This window comes from Onychostruthus taczanowskii, unplaced genomic scaffold (genome assembly GCF_017590055.1).
Source record: "Onychostruthus taczanowskii isolate IOZ18803 unplaced genomic scaffold, ASM1759005v1 scaffold21, whole genome shotgun sequence".
NCBI classification, from domain to species: domain Eukaryota; kingdom Metazoa; phylum Chordata; class Aves; order Passeriformes; family Passeridae; genus Onychostruthus; species Onychostruthus taczanowskii.
In genome coordinates, this window is record NW_024499351.1 from 7,905,626 (window position 1) to 7,923,774 (window position 18,149).

Genomic DNA, 18,149 nt, shown 5'->3' on the forward strand with positions numbered 1-18,149 from the left:
CCTGCACAACTATCAGAAAGGAGGGTATAGTCAGTGGGTGTCAGTCTCTTCTGCCAGGTACCAAGTGACAGGATAAGAGGAAATGTCCTTACGTTGCACCAGGGGAGATTTAGATTTAATATTAGGAAAAATTTCTTTATGGAAAGGATTATAAAGCATTGGAACAGTCTGCCCAGAGGAGATGTGAAGTTACCATCCCTGGAAATGCTCAGAAAATGTGTGGATATGGCACTAGAGGACATGGTTTAATGGTGAATGTGGTGGTGTGCTAAATTGATGGTTGGACTTGACCATCTTAAAGGTCTTTTTCAACCTTAATACTTTTACAAAAACAGCTGTAATTAGCGGTCCTTTACAGGGTTTCTCTGCCATCCTCATTGCATTCTACTTTTGTTTCTGTTAATTTTCTCTCCACAGATTCCTTTTGTTCACCAAAAATTAGCTTTTATTTCCCCCTATGTACTGAAAAAGATTATATCTCATTTATCAGTTTTGTACTATTTTCAATGGATATTTTTCCTTAGGAAAGCAAATTAATCCTCCAAAGTCTTAGCATTTATAGTCCAAAACATAGCCACTCAATCACTTACAAAATGGAAAGTTACCAGGGCTCTTCAGAGGATGATGAGTAACTAAAAGCGCTCTTCATTGGGGTCCGAAGATCGCTGGGACAGGCTACTAAAGAGCAACCACTGTGCAAAGAATTCAGGGAGTGAAAGAGGAAGCTTAAGAGAAGTCTTCCAATTTAAAACCAAGAAATATTTGCTCTTCAAAGACATTTCTTAGCAATTTTTATCACATAAGCTCCAGGATCTTAAAAAGTGCACAAAAACTTTTAACAAATAAATTCAACATGAAATGTACTAGTTATTTTTTTTTTTTATTCTCTCTTTTGTAGTCAGTATAATTGGGTAAAAAAATACTTAGCAGACCTAAAATATAGTTGAAGATCATAGAGTTCACACAATTTTCTTAAAAAAAAAATGTTGAATTATGTGTATTTTTGCAAATAATTTACACTTATGAGTGCATTTATGAAAACAAGACACTTCTACCTCATTTTCAATATTTGTCTACTTAGATCAAGAATTTGGCAAAGTTCTAGTCTAAACATTCTATTCATGTTTAGGAAAGATAACTTAGAAATAATTGTATGTATTTTTCTCTCCTGCAACACACTTTAAAAATCTTTCTATTCAAGGCTCAGAAATGTTGTCTTTAATTACTGACACCAGTATTATCTGTCCAGACACAGGGAATTTGGTGGCTAGAGATCAAGGCACATATATTTCTCCTAATTCCCTGTCAAAATATGAAAAAAAATATAAAAATCCAGTCTTGGGATCATTACTCTTATGTTGAAATATTCTAAATCCTGAGTTTAGTGATTAATGGTTGAGAAATCTGCAAACCAAAAAGCTACACTGAATGAAGCCAAAAGACATTCACTCCCAGAAGGCAATTAAAGACGGCAAGAATACTGTTAGTTTGTAAGGTAAGGTTTAACTGGTGGTGATGTCACAGAGCTGGGCAAATGGCAGAACTGCATTAATGGTCCCCAGATCCCAGATCTCAGCACTGATTAAACCTGAGTCACAGACTAATGAAGAGGCATTTATACTTTCTGTCTGTGCCATAAATAACTATACATCATTAAAGTCAGCTAATAAGGAGTCAGAAGATGTTGCCTTACCAGCACAAACACATTTTAGAGATATTTAGAGATATTTTTTTTTATTTTTTTTAAATAACACATTAAAAATCACACAGAGGAACTACTCAAGTCTGTCACCAGTGTTTCTTCTGGGAAACTATCATGCACACTGCAAAGAAGAAAGTTCTTCAAACACAGGAGTTTAGCAGAACATATGTTCTTTCAGTAAATGGCACACTTTTAAGTAGGTAGAAAACTCAACAGTAAACATGACCTTTGACTAAAAAGAACCTTTCAAGTTTAGCTGGGTTTATTTTTTTTATTTTTGGCAAATTGGCAAAGAGATGATTGCAGTGCACCCTATTGGACACATTATTCTTAGGTTATACTTAGTTATAAGCCATAGATAGCTTTTTCACTCATGGGAAAAGAGGCTGCTTTTTAAACTATTTCCACACAAGAATTAGCCTCAAAAATTCCTGAGGTTTAGAATAGGGATCTGCACTAAAAGCCCCCCACAAAGACTTCATTGCTCCACTACTGCAATATTTGCAGTGGCCGGGAACAAAATAAGTCTACCAAACTCCAGAACCTATACTTGGCTCATTGCATTCACTCCGCTTTTATCTATGTAAAATTTTGAAGCTAATACTGATTCTGGGAAAAGCTTCATTATTTATCTCAAACTATTTTAAATATATTTAAATATTCTTAATAACTTGCAGATTCAATGAAGAGGCACAACTATGGTTAAAAAACCCACCACAGTGATTAATTAATCAAGAATATAAATTTTCATTGTTTTATAAGTAGTCACTACATATTTTACACATATATATCCAAACATGAGTGCCATTAATAGAATTTTGTTTGCAGGCAAGCAATTCAAACAAAAAAGTTGACTTCCATGAATAACTGGGAATTTAATTCCATAATTCATTATTAATAGAATTTTTGCTCTACTTTTATGTAAATAAATATTATTACTATATTATATTATTTATTATATATAATATTATGGTGTGTTTATAATATAAATGGTATGTTATAAATTATATAATATTAATATTTTTATAAATATTATTCTTTATTATTCTTAAATAAATATTATATCTTTAATCTCAGAATGAAAGACTTCTAAAACACAATTGTACTTTTTTACTGTATTTTATATTTAATGCAATTTTTCCTAATTTAGTACTCCTAAGCAAATATCCTTGAAAGAGCCAACCTGAACTTGTTGATATAGCAAAGAAATGTACGATCATTACTTTTAGGCAGAGGCTTATTCCTGAGCAGTTTTTCCGTGAAGAATAGACCAAAACCACTGAGACTGTATCTGTCAGTCGTTGTAACTCTTGGAGCAGACAGGGGCAGAGGAATGAGAGTTTCCCCTGATGAAGCTGTTTGTAAAATAGAGGTGAGGGTGAGACTGATTATTGAGGTGGTCACTGGAGAAATCAGAAGTGTGTAATTTATGGAGAATTTTATGAGCATAAACCACAAATTGGTCAGGACAGAGAAGAGTCCCTGACATAAAATATAGCTTGAGGAGTAGCAGACACACAGTACCTTGCCTGGCTGACTTGCACACATCTAGACTGCATCCTGGTATCAGATCAGGAGCAGGGACAGAACAATTACACTCTTAATGTGATTCGTGCCCATCAGCCACTTTGAATAAGTTGGTTCCATCAAACTAAGTACTGCACCAGAAGTATTTATCTCCACAAGCAGTATGGTGCTCCTCATGTGGCCAGCCTTCTCATACCCCAGGAACAAGTCTCCATGGAGCATCCACAAACCTGTCAGACAAGAAAGGAATATCTGCCTGCTAAGGACACAAATGTTTGTGTACAGAGCCTGGCCCTCCTGGGTGTCATCAGCCTTCACACTGAGCTACTCCAAGGAGAGGAGGGTTTCCAGCATTTTTTGTCATTTAATGGGTGTATATTGACATGCCAATAATGAATGCCAAGAAGGAATTCCAACACATGCACATCCTCTATAATTCAGAGCCATTTATCTTAAACTTTTACAGAGGGAACTGGTACGATTGATGAATAGGAGACCAAGTTTGCATGATACCTGACGTAAGAATTAGATGTCTACTGGGAACAATGTCTTTAAGACAGGGCAATGAAAGTCTTTAAGCTACTCCCCTAAAAAAGGCAATTGGAATTTACATCACAAGGATTTACAAAAAAGAGGAGATTATAAGGAGAAAATCAAGGATGAGGAAAGAAATTAGGAAAGGACAGTTTCTCAGAATTTGAAATAGGCTTTTAAAATAAAGTCACAATTGCTTGATGTTTTCTACTTCTAAAAAGAGAGTCATGTTTCTTTTATGCTGTAAAAAAAAGTTAGTGTTATTAATCTCCATGTTTCTTTCACACAAAATTTGGTGAGAGATTGGCAGAAGGGCTTGAGAGCTTTGATATCTGACACAGAGTTCTATTCTCTCTAGAAATTGGTCAAGAATTATTATTGTAGTTCTAATAGCTGCATTCCAGCTTCCACAGTGCTTACTTATGAAATGCTGTTGCTATCAGACCTTGGTTTAAATCATTACTAGATTGTAAAAACATGTTGGAATTGGAAAGCTGTTTTAATAGATGACTTTACTTGACCTATCAGGTAAGAGCAAAAAACTGCCAAGGCAAGATCACAGCTGTATCTAAATGAAAAAAACCTGAAATCTAGGAAGACAAGGAAACTTATTTTCGCAACACCTTCTACCTCCGTAGCAAAGCCAGTAAACAGCCCTCTGACAAATTGCCACCAAAAGTTGTAGAAAAATGCCAAATTCTTGCTTGAACAGTGTGTCAGAGAACTTTGATTAACTGAGCAATATTTTCCCTCCCACCCATATAAATTGGTTTCACGTGTGTTAAAGAGATTGGCATAGTTCCGACACCATACATAGGGATCTGTCTCAGACCAGAAGAGATCAGAAATTCTTCTCATAAGAGAGAAGAGCCAAAGGCAGCGCTATACCCCAGCACTGTGCGCTCTGTTAGTATTAGAACATATTGTCCAGTAAAGTGTCCTGTAATACATTCAAAGATCAAAGGTCCTTGACCAAAGAAATTTTTATCATTCACTGTTGTCCATAAGAATCTTTCAGGTGAGAAAATTCTACTGCCACTGGGTCAAAATTTGCCTGCAAGAACTGAGCATTGTACCTTGCATAGTATCAGTCAGCAGCTTTGTTTTATGATGAGGAAGAGCATCAGACTAACTGGAAAGGGTTGTAGTTAATAGCTGAACTGAGGCAGGCAGAATTATAAAGGCAAAATCATTAGACCCACTAAGCAAAAAAATAGCCAGGAATAATAATTCCCAATGTTAGTAGCCATTTACTGAAACACACTATTCTGGAAAACCTCTAAGATTACTGCTACTAGTTATATCACATTACCCAGCTCATTTCAATACGCACAAAGCAAGACACATATCACTTGTCACCTGTTTTTTCTTCCCCAAAAATAACAGGGAAAACAAATCTCCTGAAGGAACAGGTGGAATTGATGATACAAACCACTGTTTATGAAAAAGGGTCACATTGCAAACGAGAAGGTCACTGAAAACAATTTGAAACGTGGAACGCAATTTTATGGTTACTGAATTTATATTATTTATAAATTAGCACAGCAACCTGTTGCATCTGGGATGATATCCAAAAATAATTCAAATAGAAACAGGCCTTGTGGATGAAAGCAAAAGGAACAAAAACTAAGTATAAAGCAGCAAATGATTAAAAAGAAGGTCAAAGTATGTGTTTGTGTGTGTGTATAGCAAACAATATGCAAAGTCTTCTTGCAATTTCTCTATAAATACAAAACAGTGCATACTTCATCTATATCCATACTAAATATCCGCTAATTTCATTACAATTTTGGCAGTGTTGTTGTGTTGTACTAGAAGGGAAAAATCAATACTTTGTGCATAGCATTTTCTTATCTGTTGGGAGCAGAAGCATGTTGTTTGTGGAGCTGTAGAATCTGTTCCTGCCAGCTTAAAATGTTACATGCTGCAAACGTAGGGTTAAGCCATTTTATAAACCTGGCACTTCCCCCCTCTATTTGTGCTACAGAAGACAGATTACATTTAACAAACTTTGTTTTCATTATGCAATATTGCTGGAGCTGAGATAATGGGTTAACCTTTCTTTCAAAGTTTGTGATACAGAATGACAGCACTAAAAAAAAAATCTGCCTTTGGTAATGGTGAACCCCATGATATTCCAGGTTGGATTAAGTTCAGAAACAAGCTTTTCCTTTTGTGCTAAACCCAAAAGTTTGTAAGTACTTCACAGTCTCAGGTGATGAAGTTTGGTCAGTGCTGGATGGCACAGTGATAACAGATTATGTGTGACTTTCCTCTATGGAGCAAAAAGAGGGCCAGATGGAGTTTTCTAGAATTTCAGCCAATCTTGCCCTATTTCCAAAAAGCACCTGACAACAGCAAATCGAATTTAACACTGGTGGTGAAAGTCAGTGGGCTTATTAATTGTGACTGATGTTCAAGAAAAAATGTCTAGACAAATGCCAACACATTTAATTGAATAACACTGGCTCCTGGACCAGAAAAACAACTCTTGCTCGTGTTTTTTTTGTTTTTGTTTCAGTCTTTTTTGGAACAACAGATAACTTAAGGTTAGTGTAGATACATTAGAAGTTCAGGTATGTTAGAAGTTTTTCATTCTAGTTTCTGATCTGGATAGAAAATGAGAATTATATTAATATTTGGAGATATGCACATATTGCAGAAAATGGTAGGTAATATCAATGTTGTTTCTGCTGACTTTTGTCTTTTGTTGCTTCCCAAGACAAGATACCCATTAAGTCTGGTTGATAATTACAAGGCTGGTACAGAATAGACTGAAAAGTACATGCTTGAAAATATATTTTCTGTTTTATGGAAAAAGAAAGCTATTTTGGGTTACTCACATAAACAGTTACATTTTGACCTTGTGTTTGTGCCAGCAATCTGACCAATGACACTCACCTGTTGGTACCAATCAATGCTGTTACAGACGCAATGAATCTTTCTCTTTTCTTTTCTTTTCTTTTCTTTTCTTTTCTTTTCTTTTCTTTTCTTTTCTTTTCTTTTCTTTTCTTTTCTTTTCTTTTCTTTTCTTTTTTCCCAAACTAAAACAAACCCAAAAATGCCCAGCTGATTGTTTACAGAAGGAAGTCAGGCTTCAGTGGGATGTATCTAGAAGACAGGGAGAGCTCTAGGAGAGCCCTGGAAAACACACATATTATCAGTTAGGTATCTTGGAAAATGCCTATGCTTTTGGAGACCAACAGCTGCCATTCAAGGGTCCAACTGCCTTCTACTCACACTCTAAGAAGCTATTACATGAGACATTATATTTCAAAGACATGGGTTCCAATATCACATCCCACAAGCTCAAATTGGTTCCATAGAGCGTGCGAAAGGAAATAAAAATGAACACAAAAGTTTCCTTGCAGCCCAGCTCCCTGGGCTGTAAGCATTAGCAGAGAGATGCTAGCTGGCTGTTATCCAGCTTCTTACAGCTCTTCCTAGCTATCAGAATTTCCTGAGATGCAAGGAATCAAAAAAAAAAAAAAAAAAGAAAAGAAAAAAAAAAAAAAAAAAAAAAGGAAAAGAAAAAAAAGAATCCTCATTGTGATAAAGTGTAGGAAGACTGCTTTAACACAGCTAGAAACAAACCCCCTTCATCTTAGTCCTTCTCCTTTTCTGTTTTCCACAAATGAGAGGAGTTACTGACCCCTTTCCCCCATCACCTACAAAAGAAAATATCACCTGTTCTTTCATTTTTGTAGTGAAGCAAATCTGGCTAGAAGAGGGAAACATCATCCTGGGGACAGAACTTTTCACCCCTGCAAGGTGTGGTCCCTGTGCTTGCAGGAAGACCTGTTGGCAGCTTCCTTCATCAACAATTGCCCTGGCATTTTAACACCCCTATGTCCCTCTGCTTTCCCCAAACAACTTCGTTTTGGTGAGTCTTCCCATGACTATTGTTTCACCCACCTACGGCTTGAAGGCAAGAGAGCTTTTCAGCCAGAAGCATAAAATACAATGGGGAATTAATGGAGACTGAATTTTCTTTTTAGCTTTGACTGAGGGGTTTTCCTGAGCTAGTAGAGGAGAATAGGAAAAGAAAAAATTGAAATTTTACAGTACCAATATTTAGAGACATAGCGCACTGTAAAGCACTGATTTCAAAACAAATTGGCTATCTTCGGCCAGGAAAACTAGGATGAATAACTAAAACTCTCCAAACTCTTCAAGTTACTGATTTTAGGCCTACTGAGCCACAAGACTGTTTTTCTTTTCATCCAAGTTCTCCAGCAATAATATCTGAACAATACCATTCAGTCTTAATGAAACACTTTATCTTGTATTATAGAGCCTGTTTCCTCATTAAGCCATTTCTTTCTGGTGCTGGGAGCCAGATAAACCTAAAAAACTCATTTACATAAAGATGTGATGCTGCTATTCTCTCCCATCTAATTCTATCCAGAAAAAAAAAAAAATCCTCATTGTGATAATTTCAGAGCTGTTTAAATGCCAAAGGAGAATAATCAGTAAGTTAAGTCATCGTTCTTATTGTCTATTAATAAAAGCTATCAGAAAAGGCTGGTTTTGGTGAAATAAGAACAATTGGAAAGACAAGAAACGACAGCTAGGGACATGGCTGGATATCTGTTTTCATTGATTCTACCTGTGTGGTCTACTGGGAAAGTTGTTAAACTTGTTGGGAAAGTTGCCACAAGATATTGAGAAAAGGAGAAGGAATTTACAAAGTGCTCCTGTTTTCATTTTGCAAGACTTCACTTTACTAGAGCAGAGAGCAATACATAGAATTGGTCTGGAAAGAAGGAGACAACAACTGGCTGTGGCAACTTTTGAAAGGAAGGATCTGAACTACAGTATAAATTATATTTTTTGACACTTAACTAGGTCAGCATCCCATGTCAACTATGAGGCTGTTGATTGTTCTCAAAATACATAGGAGGTTAATAACCCAAACTATTATTCTTGTTCTAGGCTGAAAAAAACATGTTGCAAAAAACATTGCAAAAATCTTACATTGTACACTATGTAGACAACACTGCACAGGTAAATGATGTAGGTGATACAGTCAGGGTACAGACCTTCAGTACCAAACATGAGGAATGATGGGAACAGAAGAAAAGATCCCAGAGAAATTTCAAAGAGTCAGTAGATAAATAAATATATCTGAAAAGAGAGAGTACAGGTTTCTCTGGATCTATTCCTTGGACCTGAATTCCAGCTTTCAAATCATTAATCCTATATGCACATGGAAGGAACTGGATCTCTTAAGAGGGGAGATGAAAAAGTGTTTGAGCTGCCTAGTGAAGTCAATAGAGCTTTTTAACTAATAATGCGAAATTCAAGCATTATTTAAATTCATTTTTCTTTTCTGGGACTTAATACATAAGTCAGAGTCACTTCTGTCCCACTGGATGTCAGAGCATTCTCCTGAGGATGTCAGAGCATTCTCCTGACAGAAGGTGGTTCCATTTTCATTAAAAAAAAAAAAAAAGTGTAGGAATATTTTATTCAGAAAGGAGGTAGTAGAGGTTAATACTTTAACATTTAGTGTTTTAACATTCAGCTGACTAGAAGACTTGATCTTCCCAGCTCAACGTTTTGACAGCCACTCTTTCCTATCTAGCACGTTCAAAATGCAGCTGTCTAAGGCTGGGCTGAGCCTTTCTCTCATCTTGTCAATCCTGAGACTCTGGACAGGCACACAAAACAGGCAGCCTTCTGGAATCCTTTCTTCTCATCTGTTTTCCCAACACAATTTTGTTTTGTTTCTAAAACTAATGAACACTTCAGCAGTACAGCTGAGAGAAGCTGTATGTATCCAAGCCTGTCAGTGCTTTAGGTGAAGACCATCCTCACTCAAATAGATTTGGGCTAGTCCTGCACTGGGTTACAAATAGTATTATATGGTCATCATTGAAATATCTGTGCAAATGTTTCCAGATTTGGAACCTGTCTGGAAAATTACCAAGTTTTTAGCTGATCTAGTGAAATAAAAGCAGGGTGCATCCATCCTATGCACATCTGGATAAGATTAACTGTTTTTCTAAACTGCTAACTTGGAGCAGTAACATGGACAACTAACAGGTTTGCCATGAAATATTTCTGTGGGCTGTGCCCTGTTTGATATAGTGACCCACTGCTGAGCATAACCTAATTTCAAAATTTATTGGTAAGTTTTATCCTTATTTTTCATATGGATAAATAAGCACTATAATAATGTAAGGGATTCTAAAAGGCAAGCCCAGTTTCTAGTTACAAAAAGAAATAATGATCATATTGATTATATACTTAGGAGACCTGCCCTTGAAATTTCTGATAGATGGCTCTCTTTATCAAATATTCTGAAGACAATATGAAATGGGCAAGTAATAGATATAGAATTACAGTTTTAGATTATGAGAGATGAGCATATTCAAAATGCTGATAAACACTGGTGAAATCCTTAAACAGTTGCTTTTAGCAGTTAGATGTTGGTAATAAAACATCAAGTCCAATCACATTCAAAATTTGTGTCTCCAGGAAGGATAGGGCTCTGAGCAGAAGGCAGCCTCCATGATCTGAGTGCCCAGTAACAAAGATGTTCTCTGGACTTGTAGATGATGGATGCAGCAGTTGACTGGACAAAGATATAAACAGGTTTTTGGAGCAGATAACACACTGAGCTGCTAGATAAGGAATATCAAGCATGGGGAGGCAGAGTGCCCCAAACCTAGCTCCCAGTTTCTGAGATGTACAAGCACTTTTAAATAATCAGGAACTGCTTCAAGAAGAACCTGCATAGGTATAATAATGCATTTCCCCCCCTACTTAATTAGGAAAATTTATATGTAAATGAAACTGAAAAATGGCCAAAATTGGAGGAAAGGGGAGGGTGAAAAATTTTCTGAGCAGGAAAGTGACATTTTAAATGTAGCAGAGGACTCTTTGCTAGGGAGTAAGTTTACATTACAGTCTATGTTACAGTGTACTATGTTACTCCTGGCTATGGGCTGTCTGAAGATGAGGCTACAGCTTCACACACTCCAACATTCCTCATCTCAGTCTGCTGTTTAAGCTGCTTTATTCTTTTATGAAAATACCTATTGACAGGCTGAACCTTCAGGCATTTCTTACCCTGTGTTCCTGTGAGCTACCTGAGTAGACCAGTCCAGCTGTCTACAATCTCACACTGTCTTCCCAGGGTGTCAGCCCTGTATGTGACAGGGAGCCCTGTGACTGATGCTGCAAGACTGTGGTGTCTGGGGTGGACAATCCACCTTGGCAGGCATAGCAATAGCCAAGGTATCTGTAATGCAGGTATTCAAGAATCTGCTTTTATGCTTTGGTGTGTCTAAATGTCGACAGACACTTTGCTTGCATCTGCTCCTGGGGGCTGTGGATGAAAAGCAGGTCTGGACTTGAGGCAGTCTCAAAGTTATGTTTGTAAAGCTAAGCAAGTAGGGCTGAAAAAATAGTGATAGTCAATGTTTCCTCATTATCACAGAGATCTAGACATGGCAGGATGTCTGACAGTCCAGATAAGGTATCTTACTTTAATGCTAAAACTTTCAGTGAATACAAAAAATTTTAACCTTCCTTTTTGGTCTAAACTTTTCTAATGCTCAGTGACCCTGCAATTATGGTTGGTGACTAAATTATGGTCTCCAACAAAATACTGAAGTCCTGGAATTTTTTTATCCCCTCATTGTTTCCACATTATGGTCAATATTATTTGAAATCAGATTGATTAAGTTCCTCCATCTGTGTGCTCCAAATGATTGACTGCAGTGTGAAAGTGTCAGAACTCACAAGAGAAACAAAATTGCAGAGAGGAACTTCTAGCAGATGTCACTTCAAGAAAAGCCACCAATCTCCAAAACAGAAAATAAATTATTTCCTGAGATAGCCAAATACACAACACATTGATTAAAGAGACATTATCTAGCACAACAATCAATGCTCACTTGAAATAAGTATACAATATCAAGACTAACTTCAATTTCCCTTCTGTAGAAAATCAAATCTTTAAGACTTTAATATAAACAGGTGAATGGCAGATGAAAGCAACAAAACATTACACAGAACTGTTTAAGATCACCTATTTTTCAAGGATTATTTGTCTTTTAGCACTGTGCTTCCCTTAGCATCACTGTTAACTCTTGCCTTAGTATTCCACTATTTTTCCCTGTAGACCTTTCTGTGCCAATCCAGCCATTCATTCTTGGCTGGCTGGGATCATGTTTTCCAGTGTGTAATTTCTGTTCGCTTTTTTTCCTCTGGTACCTTCATTGTAGTTAACTTTTATTAAGAATTACTTAAGACTAATATGTCACTTTAACTGGCCCATGGCTTTCTCTCTAGTAATTTCTTAGTCTCTGGGATGCTTAATTGTTGGATTTTAGGTTTTATTTATGGCTGATTTTTTTCTTTTAAGACATAAAATTGTTACAAGAAACACCAGAACATCTTCCACTACAAACACAAACTGTTAGCACAAATGTTTTTGCACTTTGATAAGCCTTCTGTTCCAAATAATTCCCCAGAAAAATCGAGGATCGTGGAAATGATGAATCAGACTATGCAGAATAAGTTTTCAGGATGAGCAGAGTTGAAAAGTGTCAGGTATATGTGCTGAGCAGGGACAATTTTGCTTTAGAGTGTTTGAAGTTTATTTCCATGTCTTACCATCATTATTAACCAGAAAAGGAAAAACTATAGGCACTAAAGTCATCAGGACTTTTGCCTGTGTAACTGCTGATACACACAAAAAAATAAAAATAACTGCTTTAAATTTTGTGCTCTTTTTTAAATAGTTAGAGGGCAAATCCAACCATGTGTAGAGGATCTAAGTGCATTACATGGCAACATAGATGTGAAAAACCTTGCTAGAACTCTTCACTGATTAAACTTTTGTGAGCTCATTCAAAATATGAAATGTTTTCATATTTTAAACAACACTAACGGACACATACAGACACACACACCTAAATGTGTATATATATATATATGTGTATCACACAGATTGGCAGCTGTTTGGAGCAACAGACTGCCACGGGCATAAGGATATGCAGCACTCCTGCCAGAGCACTGGAAGCCAAGGTCTGGCTGCTGCTGCTGCAGCCAAAGATAAAGTAGGGGCATGTGGGATGGTGCCTGCTGCTGCAGGACTGTCTGGCTACAGCCAAGTCCATTCTGACTTCTCTCAGCTCGCATCTGGTCCCCTGTGCTACACCCCTCCTGCAGCCAGGGACCTCAGTAAAGCCTGGTGTGCTCCTTGGCACAGCTCTGTATGTCCTCTTAAGGATCTGGCAGCTCCAGCAGAGTCTGTTACCTCAGTAGCTCCTGGATTGCCTTGCAGATTCAGCTGGACAGTCACAGCACTAAAATCCCTCCACAATTTTATTTCTCTGGTGAGCTCTGATACTTTCAAATTATGGTCAGTCATTTGGAGCACACAGATGGGAGGAAATTTAAGCAAATTTATTTTCAGGAATGCAGACCATAAAGGCACTCTCCATTAGGAAGGAAGTTTCAAAGTTTCAAGCTCTCGTTTTGTAATAATGGCACCACAATCTAGTGACAAGCCATTGCAAATAATATTCAAGGTCTCTCCTTCCTTCCTGATTCTCTCCTTCCTAAGGCAGGATTTGCCCAGTCACAGTCCAAACAAGAATCTTCATTTCAGAGGGATGAAAAACTCAACTTGCAGACATTTCAGAGAAGTCTTGCATCATCACTGAATTCCAGTTGTCTCAACATACATTTTGGTATTAAAGGCAAATGATGGCAATGACAAAAAGCCATCCCCAAAATCAAAACATGGAGCAGAAGAAACATCTGTGGTTTATTTATTTTAAAACTTCCTCTATTTAATATGTGAGCTCTGTTTGATGAAGCATGTTCTATACAAATAGTTTGGGAATTATATTTTAGGGGATTTGACTTCTTGGAAATAACTTTTCTGAATTAGCAAAAGAAATTCAAATCAGGAGACACCTCAGCTTCACAGGAAGACCTGTTTTCTCATGCTTGATAGATTTCCATGACATCAGCTATAATGTTGTGTTATGCAGTTTCCCTTGGCATCCTTTCTTCTCCAGAGTAAAACCTTGTTCTTTCAGCACAAATCACCTGCTACAGTGTGGAGAAAGCCTTGGGAGAGCCTGGCCATGTAGTGCTCTACAGGACATTTGCCCCTTTCTTGAAGATGCAAAGCAAGATGGGAAGGAAGAAGAAGCAGACAAGATAGAAGAGCTGAGTTTAAAAATTTGACAGAAAGCACTGCAGATGCTGCCATGGGTTTTAGAAAAGTGGTTTTTTATCCTGTGGTACATTTCCATGCACCAGCAGCTGCATTGACTGTGTTATTGCTGTGTTCTCTACAAGCAACATGAAGGAAAAAAACAGGGAGCAAAACTTAGAGGATGATGCTGGGCAGGGTGAGCAGAGGTTATTCCAAGGCCAGGAAATGGAGGGTGAAGGTTATATCTGGATTGGCTGGAATAAGGAGCCATGAGGTATATACAGGTGAGGTACAGTACGGCAGCCTAGGTGTCAGTTCCACATTTTAGACTACCCATGCAGCCCAAAAAAGTGGGGTTAGCCTTCCTGGGGGGAGGAGCTGCTAAGAGGAAAAGTGAGAAAAATTAAGATTTTCCATCTAGATGGTGTTGGAAGCAAATGGATCCCTCAGAGAAAGGCTGAGGAGGTCACAGGAACAATAAAATCTTTACATACTTACAGGTTTTATACCCAGAAAAAAATGGGTTTTTTAATGTTTGGTCTGTCTAGGTGGTCTTTGCTTTTCTCTCAAAGAGCAGCTCCTTACTTCTCTCCCTTTGTTTCCTGTACTGCCTATAGCTCTGTGGTTTGCTGTCCCTTAGGCACTGGCTAAGCCTCAAAGGCAGGCAATTTCATTTTAAAAAAAATATTAACGAAAAGAACAACAGATAAAGGCCAAAAGCTTTTAAATTAGTTATTTTTCATGATGTTTTTCTGTCATGTGTAATAAAGTCAGCTGCATTCCTTGTCACCTGGATGCATTCCAGGGAAATGCAAATTGTCACTACAACTGGGAGAGAAAATAGTATTTTCAGGCCTCTTCCTCTTGGGATGTTTCATTCAGCTATTTCTTGATGTGTTCACTTTCAGGTGGGTGTATAAAAATTCACCTTGCTCATCCCAGGATGATATAAAGAATTGAGATGACATTGGAGAACCACTTGGAAACTGTGCTTCTAAAACAGTATCTGGTACTTTATGTTAGCTGGTGGATTTTAACTCAGAAGAAGATGAGGGATAGCATTTGTCAGGCTGGGACACATAGTAGGCTTGGCCCTTCCAAGTAAGACAACACATTCAGGTCCAATTTCCAACTCTGGTCCATCCTTGCATGTGAATCTGAGCAAGGCACTGCTTTTCATGAGCACTCTTTTCATAATGCCTGCTTTTGGGAGCAAACACAAGTTGAGAGATAATCTACTTGCAGCCACATATAGGACTTAGGTCTGGGGGTCCTCAGATCTATTGAGGCCCTCTTGACATGGTCATAGCACAAAACATTAAATCACATGGCACAGAGAACAGTAATTAATCTAACAACTGAGCAAGTTGGTATTGCATCTATTGGACAGAGCTCTGGGTTTATGAACTGAATTGAAAATGTGTTTTCTTATGCAGCTGAGAAGATGGATTCTTGAAGTTCTGTCTGTGCTTCACATGAAAACTTTTTTCCTGGCTGCGTTTACTCTACATTCTGCTGTGACCATTTATTGCTGTCTTCTGAGGCATTTCTGAGGTTCTCTGTAGTTTGTACCAGCCCAAATCATGGAAAATTATGCTTGTTCAATGTCTATAACCACAGAACAGCAGAACAAAAAAAGATACCTGTCATTACAAAGTTTACAGCTTGAGAGCACAGAGGGATACAGGCACCATCTAGGGCAGTCCACAGTCAGTGTGGGCCATCAGGGTAGGAAATTACCTCTATTCACCTCATCTCTGGGAAGGAGAAGACAAGCTGTCTGACAGCATCCTCTTCAAAATGTGTTGCTGGTGTCACAGGATGGATGCCAAGACCAGACTCTTTAGTTGCCCTCCCCTGCCTAGAAACTGACCCCTCCAAGAAGCCAGGAAGGAGATTTTTTGAGGAGTTTTCTTCTGTGCTCTCTCTTTTATTTCAAATGCTCTCATATACCACTCAGCCTCAAATAAAGCCTGAGTGGTCTTGCAAAGGTTAGTAAGATCACTGTTTCGTAGCACAGCCCCTTTACACTACTTTGGCCATTCTAGACTTAATCTCTTATGAGATCAAGAAACCCAAAACCCCTCAAGGCAAAGTGGACAAATGCTTGAAGATCCAAATGCTTGTGAGTCACTTGAGTGAATTGCTGGGTTGACTCCCAGGAGGAAGCCCTGGCATTTTCCACAAATCAGGTGTGAGAATGGGGAGAGGTGTGTGCTTGCTATGAAAGCAGAGGCCAAGGACTATTTTTTAGCATGAAATATATTAAGCTATTAGCAGTAACAGTGTTTCCTCTTTATGATTTCCTTTTCTAACTTGTACCACACAAAACACAGAAGCTAACGTAATCATCCCTGCCCTGCTTCAATCCTTTATTTAATGTTCATGGGAAGAATGGCAGTCAGGTTACAGACTGTCTAGACCCTCTGCCAAGCTACAAGGATAATTCAAGTCAGATCCACTGAAAAATCATCTTAGGCATGAACAAGTAGTCACAGACCACACCATTTTTCATCAGCTATACAAGAAAGCCACTGTACTGAAATTTATAAGCTACATAAAAATAGCTATTTTCTGGAACTTAATGACATTGAGATCTGCAACTTTTACAAACAGTACCAATAGTTTTAAGAATAATAACACCAGAAAAATCAGAGGACTGCATATCATGAAATGTTTTGGTAAATTTTGGTTTATCTGATAAACCAAATAAGCCTTTGATGTCATAGGTTACGATGAAGATAGCAGTCACACATGAGAGAGAAAAATGAATATGTATAAATGTGGAAGACAAAAAATAAATACAAATGTAGAAAAAATATCAGAATTTTTTTGATAACATATTTGAACAGTTAATTATCCTGACAATCATTTTTTTTCCATTATTTAAAGTTTAATATCACCAATATCAATTTTCAACCATAAGCTGTAGAATTTTGGTATTAGATAAAATAAGCTTGGTTTTTTTTCTTATTTCTGGTTGTTTTGAATAACAGCATTGCATGAAAGCCTCTGTCAGAGAATTACCTGAAATGCAGAATTCCCTGACAGAGTGACAGAGATGTTATTAAAAGCAAGGATCTTCATTTTAAGCTTGACATAAATGATTTTGTAAACTGTCAGGGAAGACAACTAATAACTCTGAAAGGTCCTTCAGAAGGGCATCAGTGATGAAATCAAGCTCTGTGGAAACCTTGTTAAGAAGAACAAGCTCCTGTGGATCTAGATAGGGGGTTAATTATGCTTCAGACCTGATCCTGCTGCACATCCTCCTCAGTAGGAGCCAATGCCCTGGATGCAGCCAGAGGCAGCAGACTCTCACTAGTTAGCTGTCAGTCTGAAGTTCCTAAAGCTCCTGTGGTGTGGACACTGTCCCTGTGCTTTGTCTGTGTGGTTGTTAAGGGGTAGCCTAAGCTCTAGGGGAGCCCAGGCACATCAAGGGCAAGCATCAGAGCTGGAGACAGGCCAGTAGGAGGCCAGTCAGGAGACATTTGATGGTTGTTCATCTTTGAATGTATTTAAAATATGGAGACTTTGCAGTCTCAGATGAAAGAAAGAGGTCATCGATGCCATCAACAGTTCACCATGACTTGTGGTCTTGTTTCTGTTTCAATTTCCTAGAGACAGCTGTACATTACTTTCTTCAGCAAGGCTTAAAAGAAAGGCATTTCCCAGGGGAAGTAAAAGGAGAAGACAAAAAAAGTTGATATTCCATATCTGCCATTATTTGTCATTTATTCGTCCAAGATGAACAGGTTAATCATCACAAATCACACGGCACCTGGTGGGAGAGAATTGGAGGTGGATCATCTCTCACAGGCTCAGGCTGGGCTCCGGTGCCAGCACTCCGCAACAGATGCAGGCTATAACTGCACTCCAGAGAGCAAAGCAAATCACACTGTACACCATCCTGAGTGTGTTACCCATCTTTGTCCATCCCTCTCTGTTCCCAGGTTGTTGCTGAATTAATTAATCAATGTAAAAACAATATCAAGCAATAAACAGATCCGAAGTGATAGCCTAAGGAGACATCCTGTAGACTCCTGTGTATCCTCTGCTTCCACCATCTATTAAAATGGAAAATATCTCTTCCTTCCAGCAAGTATGGCACTGAATAGTTATAGTTCCAACTGAATGGGGACCAACATTTTTCTATAATGGATCATAAAAAAGATATGGATTGAATTTCCAACTAGAATG